The sequence below is a fragment of the Lemur catta genome, chromosome 11 (assembly GCF_020740605.2).
Source record: "Lemur catta isolate mLemCat1 chromosome 11, mLemCat1.pri, whole genome shotgun sequence".
NCBI lineage: Eukaryota > Metazoa > Chordata > Mammalia > Primates > Lemuridae > Lemur > Lemur catta.
In genome coordinates this window covers 21,564,193-21,582,068 of record NC_059138.1, presented here as the reverse complement: position 1 = coordinate 21,582,068, position 17,876 = coordinate 21,564,193, and the positions used below count along the sequence as shown (strand labels likewise).

General features: G+C 37.4%; 1 protein-coding gene across 1 annotated transcript in view; it reads left to right on the top strand.

Moving 5' to 3' along the window:
- SND1 (staphylococcal nuclease and tudor domain containing 1) overlaps positions 1-17,876 on the top strand; it is a 416,716-nt gene that overhangs the window by 14,803 nt on the left and 384,037 nt on the right. The window lies entirely within an intron of this gene.

Genomic DNA, 17,876 nt, shown 5'->3' with positions numbered 1-17,876 from the left:
CCAGCAGCAGTGGGAAGGAATAACCAGTTCTCTTATAATCTCCAGCTTTGTTAGATGACCGGAGACTTCGGCTTTTATTCCTTTATGATAGTCTCCCTAGGATTTTAATGGTAAGGAGAATCCTGGAGGGTGTGTTAATTCAGCAGTAAAGAACGCTGGAATGTTTTTGGTGGATTTATACTTTGTACTTTATTTTGACATTGAAAATTGACTATCAACATTTCAAATATGAAAATAAATTAGGAAAATTAATGCTTTTCATGGGTAGCATAGAAGTTGTCTTATTTTCTCAAGTTCTATGATCAGTCCGCATTAAACTAAAATAAATATATTAGACATTCTTTAGAGATGATTCACTCTGAATAATATTGCATATTATGCTTAGCATCCCTATTGCTGTAGGTCAATTTAAAAAAAAATGTACATGACTTTACATAAACAAACCTGAGGAACAGTAAATGCAATACTTTTCATTTCTCTAAGATATTTCGGGATCTCTGGTATGCTTTCATTTAGTTGTATTTGGTACACAAGTCCTCATCCCCTTTTTATCATTTTATTATCATTTGATATTTTGTACAGTACATTTCACTCAGGGACCCAGTGATGGTATGCTGTGAGAAGAGGTGATGGCATTCTCAGTCACTGGGGCTAGTAAGTAATACAGCAGCTGTGCTCTCCCTTTCTCTGGATCAGGAACTGTAGCTGCACTTCTCTCTTTTCTCTGGGGAGGAAGAAAGAGTCACAGTTAAAGGAAGCTGGGGCTAGACATCCGGATCCAGTGAGCTGAGTAGCCCTGGAGTGGGATCCCAGGCTTCTCCACCCTGCTTCACCTCCATCTTCCCCCGAAGCCAGGCAGACTCTTTCATCATCTTGAGTTTCCTTAACAGAAGACCACTAGTGTCTTTGGGCAATTGCTTTTTATACCTGCAGTACTATATAACGTACATTCAAGAGAAATAAGACCCTCAACCTTCCTCTCTAGTATGTGTCCACATGGAATAGTTCTGAAACTATGTATATTCTGAATGTGTCTACAAAATATCAACAGAAAAACTTCATCAGTTCTTTCAAACCCACAGAATAGGCTGAGGCCAGGTACCCTAGAACTGTATATTTTGAAGTGTTTAAGAAAATAGTAAATAATTGATGTCTTATTAAAATACTTTTAAGCGCTTTAAAATTTCTGGTAATACCAAAACCAAATCTTTGGACTAGGACTCCAGTCCATCATTGTTTGGTAAACACTGTTACAGCTTGGGCATTGGAAAATATTCAGAAGGTCTGGTCCTTGGAATTGTTAACCGTACACCTGACGGGGTGCAAGATCACATCTGTAATACACACATATGCACATACATTGCCTAGACTAGACCTTTACATCAAAGTCATAGAGTTTAGAATTCGATATTTGTAGGGGCTGCATTGTGTTCCATTATGTAAACTGCTGCATTAACTTTGTCCAGCTGGGATCTGGCAAATAGCGGTGGAGTTGGATTTAGAGCATGTCAGAGACTGTGACCTTGTTTGATAGTAGCCTAAGCTTGTTTGAGCACCTCCCTCCCTGTCACAGTGTGTTCTTTGCCCATCCACTTACATTTCTGTCTGAGCTTTTTTCCCAAAGATAAAAGGAAATAATGTTACTCTCTCATTGCTATCAGTTTAAGCATTTGGATATGTTTTTGTTACCATAGTATTTGGATATAAGCTTTGGGATATAAATCTACTGAGAGATTCTTGTCTATTAAGAAAGAATGAATATAAGAATTAAAGAGAATACAATCATAGAAGAGATAACATTTGCTCAGACACCAGGTATCCCTTTGGGGGAATATAGGAAGTGACAGAGAAAAGTTGGAAGATAATTGAATATCGAACAGTTAATTGGGAGATTCTCCAAAGTGGTTAGGGATATAGATTTGAGTGGTTTCCATTGAAAATAGAGTAGGCTTGACAGCTCACAGGAAATAATCAATTGAGTGGTCAGAAATGAGTTAGGTAAGACATTACTGAAGGAGGTAACAAGGGAAATTCGACATCCTGTAATAAGAGGACTGATGAGGGAAGCAAGCTGGACAGTATATTGCCAGAAAGAACATGCACTTCCTAGGAGAGCGTGAAATGATGCTGAGCAAGTTGGAGCTGTATTAGAGAGGGCAGAGAGAGAAGGCTGGACAAGGGATTACACTCTGGGGATGGAGAATCCAAGTGAGGGGAGGAGTAGGTGAGGGTGTGCTTGCCTGTAGGTCATGCTGAGGGGACAGAAGGCTTCAGAGAACATTTGGGCTACCTCTGTCATTTGGCAGAGAAATGGGTAAAGTACCTGTGAGTGTAGCACATGTTCTTAGGGGTTTGGCTCTTGTTAGCCTCAGTAGAAATTCACTAAGCTTTGAGCTACTTCAGGACAAGGACCCTGTCTTAATTGTTCTCTTCTTCTTTCTCCAGAGTCTAGCACTGTACTTGATATATAGTAGGGCCATTCATTTATTCAATAAAAATATTATCCTTTGTCTCTGGTCTTGTTGTGGGCTCTGGGCTTACCATGGTCAGCAAGATAGATATAGTCCTTGCCCTTATAGAACTTCCAGCATAGAGAGTAAGACTGTTACTAACAGTTACACTATTATTTAATATGGTGATGAGCTCTATGGGAGAGAAGTGTAGTTTTCAAGGAATATACATTGCAGGGCAGCTGACCTAAGTCTGGCGATTGGGAAGGCCTCTTTGAGGAAGACCAAAATGAGCAAATTTGCTGGTGCTCATATGGTTCTGAGCCAGGTAGTTAGGGTGGGGAATATAGGCAGGGAATTAATGGTCAGCACTCCTCAAACTTCACTGTGCATAAGGATCACTTAGGGATCTTGTGAAAATGCAGATTCTGATTTAGTATGTCTGGGGTAGGGTCCAGTTTGCATTCTTTCTTTCTTTGTTTTGAGTCAGGGTCTTACTCTGTTGCCTGGGCTAGAGTACAGTTCACTACAACCTCTAACTTCAGAGCTCAAGTGATCCTTCTGCCTCAGCCTCCCAAATGTGTAGCTGGGACTACTGGGGCACACCACCACACCCGGCTAATCAGGGTTCATATTTCTAACAAGCTTTCTGGTGATTACAGGTCTGTAGTCTCCTTCAGAAGCTTCCTATGCTTGCTTCTCCTCACTTCTGCCTTTTTTTCTCTTTTGTTTCTATTGAAAGATGATGGAATTCATTTTTTCCTTCCCTCCAGTTTGCAGCTGTGGTAGCTGCAGTGACATAACCTAACTGTTTAGTGCTTTCAAACTGTAGTTGATGAGCAGTAGAGGCTCTTCTTGTCCCCTCTATGTGTCATGCTAGCTGAAAATATTACTCTACTGCCCTTGCATTTTGATCCAGACAGCCTACATTGTAGAGAAGGCCATAGGTATGGGGACAGGAGGAGGAAATCTGAGGATTTGATAAGGAAAAAAGAAAATAAAACCCAGTGTCTTGCAAATTAACAGAATTTCTCTTGATATTTCCCAAAGCATCTTTTCTGTTTCTAGATTAGGGTGGAGGACTCAGGCATTGTTTTTGATAAACTAATACCTTTTTGGTAATGAAGGCCAACTCTTAGAGGTAAAGGGATTGTAAACAAGATTATAAAGCTTCACTTACACTAAAAATATATATAGTGAAAGTTCCTAATCACTGTAACTCTGAACTTTCATCATTTGTTTCTCAAAATTTTGAGACATTAAGGGGTTTCTGGCTTTTCTGAATATAAAACCTAATTAGATCATATTTTATATGTGATTTTTAAAAATCCCCGCCAAATAACTGGCTTAGAAAGGAAAAGGAATCTCCTTAAAACCGAAGGTCTTTTTTGGGGTGATAGACTTTTTGAATGGTATACTCAGAGAAGGTCTGATTTCTCTGATTTGCAAGCATCTTACATTTTATTTCATTTGGAAAAGAACATGAAACAATGAATGGATCACATTGAGAGATACAGGTTCTGCAATAAAATAATAGTTTGACATTCACGTTCTTGGAAGTTGTGTGTGCATGGAGAGGGAAATTAGGGGTAGGAAGAGACAAAGTTTCAGAACCACCAATGAGACCTAGTTCTAGTGATATGTTTATCATTGAGACTCTAAAATAGCCTGTAGTATGTTTAGCATCTTCAAAGGTGTTTTTTTAAAGCTTTTTATTTTGAAATAATTTCAAACTTTAAGAAAAGTTGGAAGAATAGTACAAACAACTCTTGTGTTGCCTTCCCCCGAAGTCTCCAATTGCCTTATCATCGTCTGTGCATATATGTTGGTATTCACCGTAGTTATGTTTTATAAGATTGCAAACACAGAATTAGTGAATACTGAACCATTGCTGCTAGGGGAAATACAGGGTTAGGTCCCTCTGAGCCTCTGGTCACAGCATTTTCATCAACTGATCAATACATAACCTTGTTCCATGTGTGCTTCTGTTTAAAGACAATATATTTATATTATTAGTATATAAATATGTGATATTATATATAAATATATTTAATATATAATATATACAATTTAATATATATTGTTGATTCATTAACTTTGAACTTACAGCCAACAGCACTGTAACTTATGCCTGAATGAAGCTTATCTAACACATGTGTTTTCTCTGTAAGGTACATCACAACAGCTTTCTTGTGCTTGGGAATACTAGATAGCACATCAGGACTACCCTTAGGGGCTATTTTAAACAGTGAAATCAACAAAAAGGACAAAAATATTAAAAATGTGGCAATAAATTGACCACAAAGAGAATACTTTAGCATGTGAGAACTAAAACAAGAAGGCAGCGCATTGTCTTGTTGGACCTCTGCTGGGAATGCGGGCATCAGGCAACTCAAATTTTTGCTTTGTGTGTGTGCATACCTGTGAATGACAGCAAAAGTGCTACGAGTATTGATTTTGGGGTTACAAATAAATTACAGTGAGTTGGCGAATTTGCAAATTTAGAATCTGAATAGTGAGGATCTTCTATATTTTGTTTCTGAAATATTTTAGCATTATTCACAGATATGATATCCCATTACCCTTTATTACAGTGGTCCCAACCTTTTTGGCATCAGGGACCATTTTAATGGAAGACAATTTTTCCACGGACTGGGGAGTGGGGGGATGGTCTCGGATGATTCAAGCACGTTACATTTATTGTGCACATTATTTCTATTATTACTACATTATAATATATAATGAAATAATTATACAGCTCACCATAGGTTGGGGGCCCCAGCTTTAATACTTCTTAGTATCATCCTAAAAACAAGGTCATTCATCTGTATGACACAATAAAATCAGAAATTAACATGGATACAATACTGCCATCCAACCTACAGACTCCCTTCAGATTTTGCTGTTTGCCCTGATAGTGCAGGATCCATCCCAGGATCACCTATTGTCATGTCTGTTTAGTTTCTTTAAGATTAATTCTTCAGTCTTTCCTTGATTTTCATGACCCTGACATTTCCCAAGAGTTACTTTATAGAATGTCCTTCATTATAGGTTTGTCTTTTGCCTCTTTATTATTAGATTTAAAGCTATACATTTTTGACAGGAATACCACCTAAATGATGCTAGGTTCTCCTCAGTGCATCCTATCACTGAGGCCATACCACATCATTGTCCCATTACTGGTGCTGATAACTTTTACTACTTAATTAAGATGGTATCTGTCTGGTTTCTCCAGTGTAATTTTAGTTAACAAGAATGTTATAGAACTTTTTCCTTCACATTAGTTCATTTATTCATTTATTGAATTATTTTAGATTTTCAAGTTGTCACAGCTTTGGTCAATGAGAGCTTTTATAAGCTGGCTCCTCTCTCATTTTGGTATGTCCCCATCATTCTTAGAGCACTTTCTTACTTCCTGACACAGCAAGATGTTCGAGGCTCATATTGTACTTTCCCTGTCTCAGCCCTGGAATTGACTCTTGGTTCTTGTTAGCAGGGAAGAGTACTTAGAAGCCAAGATCTGGGTACCAGGTGTGCTCATTGCTACTACAGTATCATAGTTTTTAGGCCCTCTTTCTTCTTTGTTGGAGCTAAGAAATACGTGTATGAACACACACATCTCTGTCTATTTTTATATTAATCTTTATATATTAAAAAGCAGGGGTTTACCTTTACTTACAATTCAAGAGGATTTTTTTCTAACCTTTCTATATTTGTAATTCTGCTCTGAGAAACCTAGCTCTCATTATTTTCAGTATATGATTTGCTCACTTCCCCTGTGGGTAACCAACTTCCTGCTTGCAACATGTGAATCCTCAGCTTCTAGTGACTTGCCAGTAAGGGCTGGCTGACTCTGCAGGCCCCAGTTTCCTACCAGCCTGTGCTGACCAAGGGAAAGGAGGGTTTAGGGCTTTTTTGATCTGTTGGTAGCTTACGGTGATTTGGTCTTGTAAATGTTCACCCTTAAAATAAAGACTGCCTAGCATCATAGCAGAAATATAACATCTCTTCTGTTTTTGGAGGAAAAAAATACTTTGCTTTTAGGCTTTTTTTCTTTGAAATATTTCCAGCTTCCTTTTTAAACTTCTTAGAAGGCTTGAGCTGGGTTGTTACTTCAAATACCATGTGCTTTTGGTATTTATCTGGGATTGAAATAAAGCACTTTAAAAAATTACCTCCAATATTTCTGTAGTTTATTTTGTGTTTAAAAAAACCTTCATTTTTTTAAAAATTAAAACATGTTTCTTCACCAGAAGTTTATAAATTCACTCCTATTGTATGTCTTTGATTTCCTTTTTCCTGTCAGAACATTGAATTTAGGAGTTGTGATCACTGTTAGATTGCGCTTTCTCACTGGCTATTCAGAATTAAACCTCACTGATATGTAGGTGTCTACATTTAGACTTCTGGTTTTTCTGACTTAATACTTTTATTTTTCAAGAAAATAATATGTAGTTATTAAAGATCCTGCAAAGAGACTCCTGGAATTGATAAATAAATTCAGCAAAGTCTCAGGTTACAAAATGATGTACACAAATCAGTAGCATTGCTATACGCTGACAACAGTCAAGCTGAGAATCAAATCAAAGACTCAATACCTTTCGCAATAGCAACAAAGAAAATAAAATACCTAGGAATATATTTAACCAAGGAGGTGAAGGACTCTACAGGAAGTATGAAACACTGAGGAAGGAAATCGCAGAGGATGTAAACAAGTGGAAAATATATCATGCTCATGGATCAGTAGAATCAACATTGTTAAAATGTCTATACTACCCAAAGTGATCTAAAGATTCAGTACAACTCACATTAAAATACCAGTGTCATTTTTTCACAGATCTGGAAAAAATAATTCTATGGTCATATGGAACCAGAAAAGACCCTGTATAGCCAAACAACCTTAAGCAAAAAGAACAAATAGGGAGGCATCATTTACCAGACTTCAAGCTATACTACAAGGCTATAGTAACCAAAGCAGCATGGTACTGGCACAAGAAGAGAAACATAGACCTATGGATCAGAACAGAGACCCTGATATAAAGCCATCCTCATATTGCCATGTAATCTTTGACAAAGCAGACAAAAACATACACTGGAGAAGAGAATTCCTGTTCAATAAATGGTGCTGAGAAAATTGGATAGCCACATGTAGAAGACTGAAACAGGATCCACACTTCTTACTACTCAAAAAACTTAATTCACGGTGGATAACAGACTTAAACCTAAGGCATGAGACTATAAGAATTCTAGAAGAAAATGTTGGAAAAACTCTTATGGACATCAGCCTAGGCAAAGCATTTATGAAGAAGATCCCAAAAGCAATTGCAGCAACAACAAAAATAAATGGACCTAATTAAATTAAGAAGCTTCTGCATAGCTAAGGATACAATCAGTAGAGTGAACAGACAATGTACAGAATGGGAGAAAATATTTTTATGCTATATATCTGATAAAGGGCTGATAACCAGAATCTACAAAGAACTCAAGCAATTCAGCAAGAAAAAAATCAAACAACCCCATTAAAAAGTGGGCCAAAGATGTGAAAAGAAACTTTTCACAAGAAGATAGGTTAATGCCAACAAACATGAAAAAATGCTCAGTATCTCTAATAATCAGGGAAATGCAAATCTAAACCACAGTGAGATATCACTTAACTCCAGTGAGAATGGCTTTTATCAAAAAGTCCTGAAACAACAAATGCTGACATGGATGTGGAGAAATAGGAACACTTATACACTGTTAGTGGGACTACAAACTAGTTACAACCTCTATGGAAAGTAGTATGGAGATACCTCAAAGAGCTAAAAGTAGACCTACCATTTGATCCAACAATCCCACTGCTGGGTATTTACTCAAAGGAAAAAAAGACATTTTATAAAAAAGACACCTGCACCTGAATTTTTTTTATTTAAATATATAAATATTTTATAATCTTTATATATTTTTACTTCTTTTTCTTTCTTAATTTTTCTCTCTACCCTGGTTTATGTAGCACGCACCCAAATATTTATAGCAGCACAATTCACAATTGCAAAGATGTGGAAACAACCCAAGTGCCCATCAATGCAAGAGTGGATTAATAAAATGTCATATATTTATATCATGGAGCACTACTCAGCCATAAAAAGAAATGGTGAACGAATACCTCTTGTATTAACCTAGATGGAACTGGAGACCATTCTTCTAAGTGAAGTCTCACAGGAATGGATAAAAAACAAACACCATGTGTACTGACCATTAAATTGGAGCTAATTGATCAACATATATGGAAATAACACTCAACAGAAATCAAGCAGGTAGGAGGGGGGAGGAGAGGATGGGTGAATTCATACCTAATGGGTACAATAACTTTGACTGAAACTATAGAAAAGCAATTTATGTAACCAAAATGTTTTTCCTCCTGTAATATTCTGAAATAAAAAAACTTATTGAATGGTTTTGTTTGATGCTCTATTCTTCCTTTATACTTTGTTTCCAGATTTTGATACCAAAGAAAATTCAGAAATGTTTCCTTTCTGAAGAGAGTATGGGAAGAGAATAAAGGGCCCTGATCACTGCAATTTTCCTTTACCTTTAATAGTCTGAATGCTTGACCCTAACCATTTAGTAGAGGGGAAGGTACTCTCTGTAGTGATATTCTTTTTTATGTTCTGGAGTCAGTTAATTTTTGGTTCTTCCTCTGGTAAGTTAACACATGACTGTTAACCACTCTGAAAAATTTTCTTTTGACAACTGGGGTGGATGTCTCTGAAATGTCCCTTCACATTTGTCTGCTATACGTGGCTTCCTGAGTTCTCTCTTATTTCTGAGTAAATATGCCTTGATCTCCCAGACCCTTGGCAATGGCAGAGCTCAGCATGAGGTACTGAGGACTTGGCTTTGCAGAGGACTATTTTCCTGGAGATGGTCGTGATACTGGTTTCTAGGAGATTGAGTTAGTTCCTTCATGGTAAGGCTTTGATTGTGAAGACTAAGCTACAGGATTGGTGGTGTTCTTTTATGTAAGTTACCAATATTTTGGCTTATGGTTCTCATATCATAGAGGTAGTATTTGGGCTTTATTAGAAAGTGTTCTGGGAAAATCTGTGTTCTAGCCCTGATGCCATCATCTTACTGTGCCATAGTTTTCTTGTCTGTAAAAAGAGGATAAGTGTGCCTGCCCTGCTTCCTGAGAGCATTGTTGTGAGGATGAAGAGGGGTGGAGAGTAGGGAAGGGAGACCAATGTTCCCTTAACATTTATTGCGTTACCCACTAGGTTTCAGGCACTGTCAGGCATGTCAGTTAATAGTCAAACAACCCAGAGAAGATAGTAGTATTGTCCTCATTTACAGATGAGGGATTATCACAGTGTTCAGAATGGTTTTCACTTGAGTTTGTGTTCAGACTAAAGACTATCTAATTTCAGAGCTCGTGGTGGTTCCAGCTGGCCACACCAACTGAGGCTGTGATTGCCAAAACACTTTGTCAAGTACGAAGTTCAGTACAAACTTAAGAGATGATATTTATTACCATTACCTCTGAGGACAGAGATTCTGACATAGGCACTTAAATTGTTTTCCTAGAGAGTGGGTATCTTAACTGGTAAATCAGGGTAATTAGACTATAGGTTATCTATTAATTCTGTCTGAATTCAGTGGTGGTAGAATTTTTGTGAGTTTGATATTTACTTTTATACCCCTGGAGGAAATATCACATCTTTTTCTATTGTACATACTACTGTGATCTTACTTTAGAGCACAGTTTGAGCCATTTCTTTATAATAGCAACGTTGGCTATTATTTATTATATCTTTGGGCAGGGCTCTCTTGTTTAGGTTTCATAACAACTCTTAGGAATATTCTTATATATTTAACTTTGTAAGTGATGAAACTAAGGCTAATGGAGCCAACTGAGTAACTTTCAAAAGTTACTGTTAACATCAATTTGATTCTGAAACTAAATTCTTGTTGCCATATACTGCTGCTCCTTCTCTGATTATAAACACAAGCAGTTTGTGTAACTTAAAGTAGTCCAGAATTTATTTTTGCCGTGTACTTGCTATTTAGACTACCATAAAACCAGTTTTCATCTCACTCCCTTGTCATAATGCTTTCTATCAGAGGTTGGCAAACTTACTCTGTAAAGGACCAGGTAATAAATATTGGCTTTGCCAGCCATATGGTCTCTGTCGCAACTACTCAATTCTGCCATTCTAGTGTGAAAGCAGCCGTAGACAATACATAAATGAATGAGCTTGGCATGTTCCAATAAAACTTTATTTATGGACACAAATTTGAATTTTATTCTCTTTTCACATGTTACATAATCTTTTGATATTTTTCCAACTATTTCAAAATGTAAAAACCATTTTTAGCTCATGGACTGTACAAAAACAGGCAGTAAGCTAGATTTGGCCAGCGGGCTGTAGTTTGCCAATTCTGCTTTTTGTAATTCTGAAGTTTTCTTTCTTGTGTCTTCTTTTTGGGTGTTCTTTTGTAATATTGGACTCTTAGTCTCTGCTTGCCTTACAGATGGTAGTGTTTAATAAATGCTGGTTTGATTTGGGGCAGCCAGCTTAAGGAAGCTTTACTTGCTTAGTGATTTGGTCTCTGACACCTGCTCTTCTGGCACATATAAATGGAGATTTTTAATTGGGAAAAAGATTTAATCAGTAGGTAACTTCAGATACCATTTTAACAGAGAAATAAACTCCCAAATTCTTGTTTCTATATTGACCTAGTGGGATACTAGGATTGGGAGACTTCAAGTACGGTCCTTCTTCCACTATCAGTACCTTGTTGTTTTAGGCAAAGGTTACTTTACCTGTCTTGCTTTCAGGGTTTTTAGCTGTTAAAAAAAAGGGAGGGGGGCCCAGATTACCTTAGATGTTCTTTTTATCTGACCCCTCTCTGTATATGACTGTCATGGTTCTCCTGAGATTTCAACTGTTTGCAAACTGAGTCTCGATTCATGGCACAACTGGCTCAGGAGCAGCAGCTTGTGTTTGCGTCTGCTGATGTATCCAGAGCCAGTGAAATGGCAACGCTGTGAGCCCTGGGCTTCCACTTCATTGGCTTTGAATGTTGGGCTCTCTAATTTAGGTTTGACTCTTGCTCTTGCCAGAAAAAGGAAAAAAAAAAAAAAACAACAAAAACTGGCCATGTTGGTGAATATTCTGGGAAAGACCTCCCAGACCACACAGCTTATATTCTTTGGGGATTGCTCGCTTTGTCTAGATGACTTTTTAATTTTCAAGAGATGATTCTTCCTGTGGAGCAACAGGCCTGGCTGCCAGGAATCTTTTTCCTGGTATACTTTTCGATATTTTCCCCAGTTGAGTTTCTGTTTAGTTACTTTTCCTTTTATTCAGTTTCTTCAGATGTTTTTGCTTTATTAAAGTGGATCTTAGTAGGACCAAACCTTGCCTCCTCTTTCTATAGCAGCTCCTTCCTCATCCTTTCATGGTGTTTTCAGGTGTGGAAAATGCCTTCCATGGAGGAGAGTTCCTGGCCTGCTTCTCCGCCACCCTGTCAAAGAGCCCCTGCACATGCAGCCTTTGGGTTGTTGTAGCTGAAAGCTTCCAGATGGCATTATGGAACGTTCAACTCGATGACTTTGCTGGTTCTCCTTTCTGTGTGTCACACAGAATACTTGTGTTGCTTCTGAGAAAAAGCTTATATTGTTTCTGGCCATTTTTATCCTTTTTAGAGCTTTATAGATTTCACTGAAGTTCTGTGTCCTTCCTGTGGCTTCCTACCTAGTTATTTCTAGAAGACTTAAAGGTTTACACTACAGCCTCTTTTGTGGTGAGTCACTATGCCTGACTTTTGGTTTTCAGTCAGCTGCTTTTTTTCCTTTTTTAAAATTTTTGTTAATCTTGTTCAGCTAAGCATCTAATCCTCCTGCAAGAATATGGAAATCTCTGTAATGAAATATACATTTATGTCCCCATATTTTTTACTTCCATATGGGGCCTTAAAACATTTTTTTTTGAGATATAATTCGCATACCATGAAATTCACCCTTTTAAAGTATCTAATTCAAAGGTTTTTACTGTATTCACATAACCACCACCACCATTAATTTCAGAACTTTTTTTTCACCTCAGAAGGAACCTGTACCCATTTGTAGTTACTCCCTCTTCTCCCCTTCCCATCAGTCACTGGGAATCACTATATGTTCTGTCCCTGTGGATTTGCCTATTCTAGACATGTCATATAAATGGAATCATTCAGTATGTGACATCTTGTGTCTGGCTTCTTTCACTTAGCATAATGTTTTCAAGGTTAACACATGTTGTAGCATCAATCAGTACTTAATTTCTTTTTGTTTCTGAATAATATTCATGTTGTATGGATATACCACATTTTATTTATCCATTCATCAGTTGATGAACATTGGAGTTTTCTGTTTTTCGGATTGTTATGAACAATGTGGCAGTGAATATTTGTGTATAAGTTTTTGTGTGGGCATATGTTTTTATTTCTCTTAGGTCTATACCTAGGAGTGGAATTACTGGGTCATACGGTAACTTTATGTTTATATTTTGAAGAACTACCAGACTGTTTTCCAAAGCAGTTGCACTACCAGCAATGTGTGAGGGTTCCAATTCCTCCACATCCTTGTCAGCACTTGCTATATTGTCTGTCTAACTAATTGTAGCCATCCTAGTGGTTGTGAAGTGGTATGTCATTGTGGTTTTGATTTGCATTTCCCTGGTAACTAATGATGCTGGGCATCTTTTCATGTGCTTCTCTTTTGGGTACATGTCAATTCAACTCCTTTGCCCATTTTTAATTGGATTGTCTTTTGATTATTGAGTTATAATAGTTCTTTATTCTGGGTACTAGATTCTTATCAGATACATGTTTTGCAAATTTTTTTTAACACTTTCTTGATAGTGTCCATTGAAGCACAATGTTTTTAATTTTGATGAAGTCCAATTTATATTTTTTTAGTTGCTTGTGTTTTTGGTGCCATATCTAAGAAACCACCATTTAATGCAAGGTCATGAAGATTTACGTCTGTTTCCTTCAAAGACTTTTATAGTTTAACTCTTACATTTAGATCTCTGATCCTTTTTTGAGTTATCTTTTGTATAAGGTGTGAAGTAGAGGGCCAACTTCATTCTTTTGCGTATGGAGATTTAGTTATCCCAACACTCTTTCTCCATTGAATTATCTTGAAATGCTTGTTGAAAATCAATTGGCCATAATTGTATGGATTTGTTTTGGACCTTTTGTAATATTCATTATCAGGTGTCTGCCCTCATTCCTTATATTGGTTCTTCATATTGGCAGTATTGCCATTACAATATACCTGTTATATATACCTTACTGGGTAGATGTGCCTGTTAAGCCAGTCCTTCTTGCAGGGCTGACAAGATGCCATTCTCAGGCCAAGATGATTTTTGTTGTTGGGCTGGGGAAAAAATACTGACTTTATTGACAAATTTCTATACCATCACTTTTTTGCCCTAAGAATAGTATGGCTAGGTTTTTGTATAAGAAGTTTTCTATCTTCTTGTATCAGTGACTTGGGGGATGAAGAGTTAAACATACCAAATCATTAATCAGAATCTAGTGAAGGTTTAATGTGTTCCTGGTGCTGGGCAACATTTTAGTGGCTGCCTATATAGTGTTACACTGTAGGTAAATCTCCCAGTAAACCTGTAAGTGGGTTTGAACAGTTTGAGTCCCCATTTTACTTCTCATTTGCCTTGTTTCAGCTTTTGTAACCGTCTGACTTGTGCCCTGAAGCCAGGTCCTTTGAATCACACCACGTCCCTCTGCAGCCTCTGCAACCTTTATTGGCAGAGCTGAGAAATGTCTAATCCATAACCTCACTCAAACTGACTCATTGTGACAGCTGGTTTCACAAACATCCTGCTGTATCAGGTAGTCCCATGATTGTTCTTCTAGAATGTCATTTTATTAATATAATTGGATAAAGCAGTAACCATTTGACTTGCTTTCTATGCTCTATAAATTAGCAATTAAGTATAATTACTGCATCCATGAAAGTTTGCAACATGAATCAGTACAGCTTTGGCAGACCAATTACCCGTGACAGTTTCTTCTGAATCTTAATATTATTTGCCTGAAATTAAAATTCTGATAAACAATGTATTTTCCTTATATGTGATATTTATTATTTGTCTATCTCCCCCCACTAGAATGGCAGCTCCCCAAGAGCAGAAATTTATGTCTGTTTTGTTTCAATGCCTAGCATATAGTTGGCACTTAGTAAGTTTGTATTAATTTAATAAGTGAATAAATGAATCAATTAATGAAGAAAATCATAAAAATAGTCCAATTTAGATGGAAAGTCTTTCAGAGAGGAAAAATGACTTATTTTGGTGCCGTATGAGGTATAAGTCAACTGACATATCGACTCTTGGCCTTTTTAAGTATTTTTCCCCCAGAAGATACTTTTTCTTTGCTTTATGTAGTGGAGAACCTTAGATATGGGAAGGCCATTACAATATTTTTATTAAGGGAGAAACTAGAATAAAGACTGTTGACAAGTAAGACAGGTGGGAGAGGTTTAACAGTGCCTAGAAGATGAAATGGAGATAGTGAAAAGGTGTAGTGTGCTTTGAACGATTTCAGTTCCGATGAACAGTAGGAGGGAAACTAGTTCTTCCCTAAAAGAAACAGGTCTCTTCCTTCCATAATGGTCTACAGACACAGTTTTTTCCTACCTCACCACCAAGGCAATGACCAAATGAGAGAAAGAGATTTTCAGAGGAAAGATGTACACGCCAGTCCTTTCCTCATGGAGGAACAGGAGTAGCAATGCCTGCCACAATGAATCTATTCTTGTTGCTTGGGAGGTTGAACTGCTTCAATTTGTATACTCAATAGTATAAAGCTGTTGAGCACCCTGTAGAGTAAAAATCGTCTCTCTAGTACTATTGCAAGCATCGACTGTTGTCTGAACAGCATTTTTGATGGCATAATGCAAAGAACTTCTGACTGCAGCCTTTAGAATAGCATTCAGGGAGAGGGAGGGCGTATAAAGGAGTTTTGCACAATTACTACCTACAGGTTGTTTGCCAAAGCCCTTAGTGGGACCAGGATAATAGTTGTGGACTCATTGCCCCCAGGGATCTAGTTTACTAGGCAGAGGAATTAGAAGCAATACATTTCTGATATTTAGAGGTGAAAAGGGGCTCTTCTCATCAGTCACCGTGTCCTTGAGCTTTTCAGTAGTGTTTGGCATGTTTGAGAAACAAAGATGGTTTCCTAGTCTGGGTCAGTGCTTATTTATCAGAGTTTACTTTGATCAACCAAGGTAAATAGGAGTTTTCTTGTAAATGGGTCTTTGCTTTTCCAATTGGACTTTACTAAGAGGTCTCCTGGAATGCTTTATTACTTTTTGTGAAAACTTTACTAAAATTGAGGAGCAGGCATGGGAGACAGATGATCTGGTTTGTATGCTGTATGTAACTTGGCTCTCCTCAGCCCCATTTGGAATTTGTGCTTGAATGATTTTAAGTGCAGGTATTTTACACTGTGCTGTGTGTTTTGTTTTGACCACTTATGAGGAAGAATTGACTATAAATGAGTCAGATCCAAGCTTTTTTCCATTTCTTCCTTGGCCATCCTCATTCAGGAAGTTCAAGCATCCTTTACTCTAGTATATCTGCTCTTTTCTGGCTTGTTTTTGCTTGAGAGCTTATCTTTTCAGAATATCAGTTCCCTGGGATGATGGCCAGGGTATGGGTCCTCAGGATAGGCTTTTAGCAAGGTTGTTTGGTTGGAAGTTTAAGGGACTAATTACTGATAACACTTGATCAGAAAAGGTAAAAATGAAAAGCATGCCTTTTATAGCTGGATTAGGAAGAGAGTCTTTTTGTGTGTGTGTGTGTGTCATAATATAGCTAGGGAGAAGTGATTTAGGCCAAGATCTATGTGCTTAGGGTATTGGGGATAATTAGACATTAACCATACTACTAGTTGTTAAAAATCGGCATATGTATATTCGTTTGATAGAGTTTTCATAAAAAAGTAGAAGAATGGGTAAATGAATTGTGGTATAGTCATCAAATGGAATACTATACAGCTGTGAAAATGAATAAATTACAGGTTGAATATCCCTTATTGGAAATGCTTGGGACTGGAAATGTTTCCAATTTTGAATTTTTTCACATTTTGGAATATTTGCATTATACTTACCAGTTAAGCATCCCTAATTCAAAAATCCAAAATCTGAAATGCTCCAGTGAGCATTTCCTTTGAGCCTCCTGTCAGCACTCAAAGAGTTTCAAATTTTGGAAGATTTTGTATTTTTGGATTTGGAATGTTCAACTTATATAGTGTTTCATATCAACACGGATGAGTTTCACCAAACCAGATGAGCAAAAGAAGCAAGTCATTGGTGGGCACATGCAGTAGACTTTATAGAGTTTAGAATTAGGAAAAATGAAACCACATTTCTTAGGGATGTGTATGTAGATGAACTATACAGAACGAAAAACAAGGGAGGGATTATCACCATGGTCAGGATAATGGTGGGGGTCTGGAAAAGGGGCTAGTTAGAGAGGGGCCCAGAGGGAATCCAAGGTACTGGCAGCGTTCTAGTTCTTATCTTGGGTGGTATTTACTCAATTGTTTACTTTCCTTTAACTTGTACATATAGGTTTAAATGTACTTCTGTATTTATATTAATATTTCACAATTTAAAGCATGAAGAGAGAGGTGAGGGAGAAAGGTCAACCAAGTGGAAAGTGTATGTATACGAGTGACTTCCCTTTATACTCCTTTTTCTTTTCCTTTGATTCAGCTTCCTTTACAGGGATCACTCCTTTACAGAGAACTCTATGGTCTTGTCTGAGCAGTGTTCTACATCGACAGAACCCTCCAACTTTCTATCTACTAAACCTTTCAGCACCTATTTCTTATTTCTTGGTTTTGTTTTTTGTTTTGATTTGTTTTGTTTTGAGAGACAGGGTCTCACTGTTGCCCAGGCTGAAGTGCAGAAGCTATTACAAGTATGATCATAGTGCACTGTAGCCTTGAATTCCTGGCCTCAAGTGATCCTCCTGCCTCACCCTCCTGAGTAGCTGGGACTACAGACCTGCACCACCATGCCTGGCTAATTAAAAAAAAAAATTACTTTTTTGTAGAGATGAGGTCTCACTATGTTGCCCAGGCTGGTCTCAAATTCTTGGCTTCCCAAAGTGCTGGGGTTATAGGCATGAGCCACCGTACCTGGCCTGAGAGACTAACTTTTTAATAATTGAAAAGAACACAGTAGTGGTGCTTGCTGGGATGAAATTACAAAGGTCATTAATCTCCACGTCTCACATGCCTTTTCACCTCAGTCTATTTATTTTATGACTTTTCTGTTGTTTAATTCCTACTTGTATTTCTGGGTCCGTCATTTCAGAATCTGACCTAAAGCTTAATGTAGGCATTTCACTTACAAAATTAAAACAATCC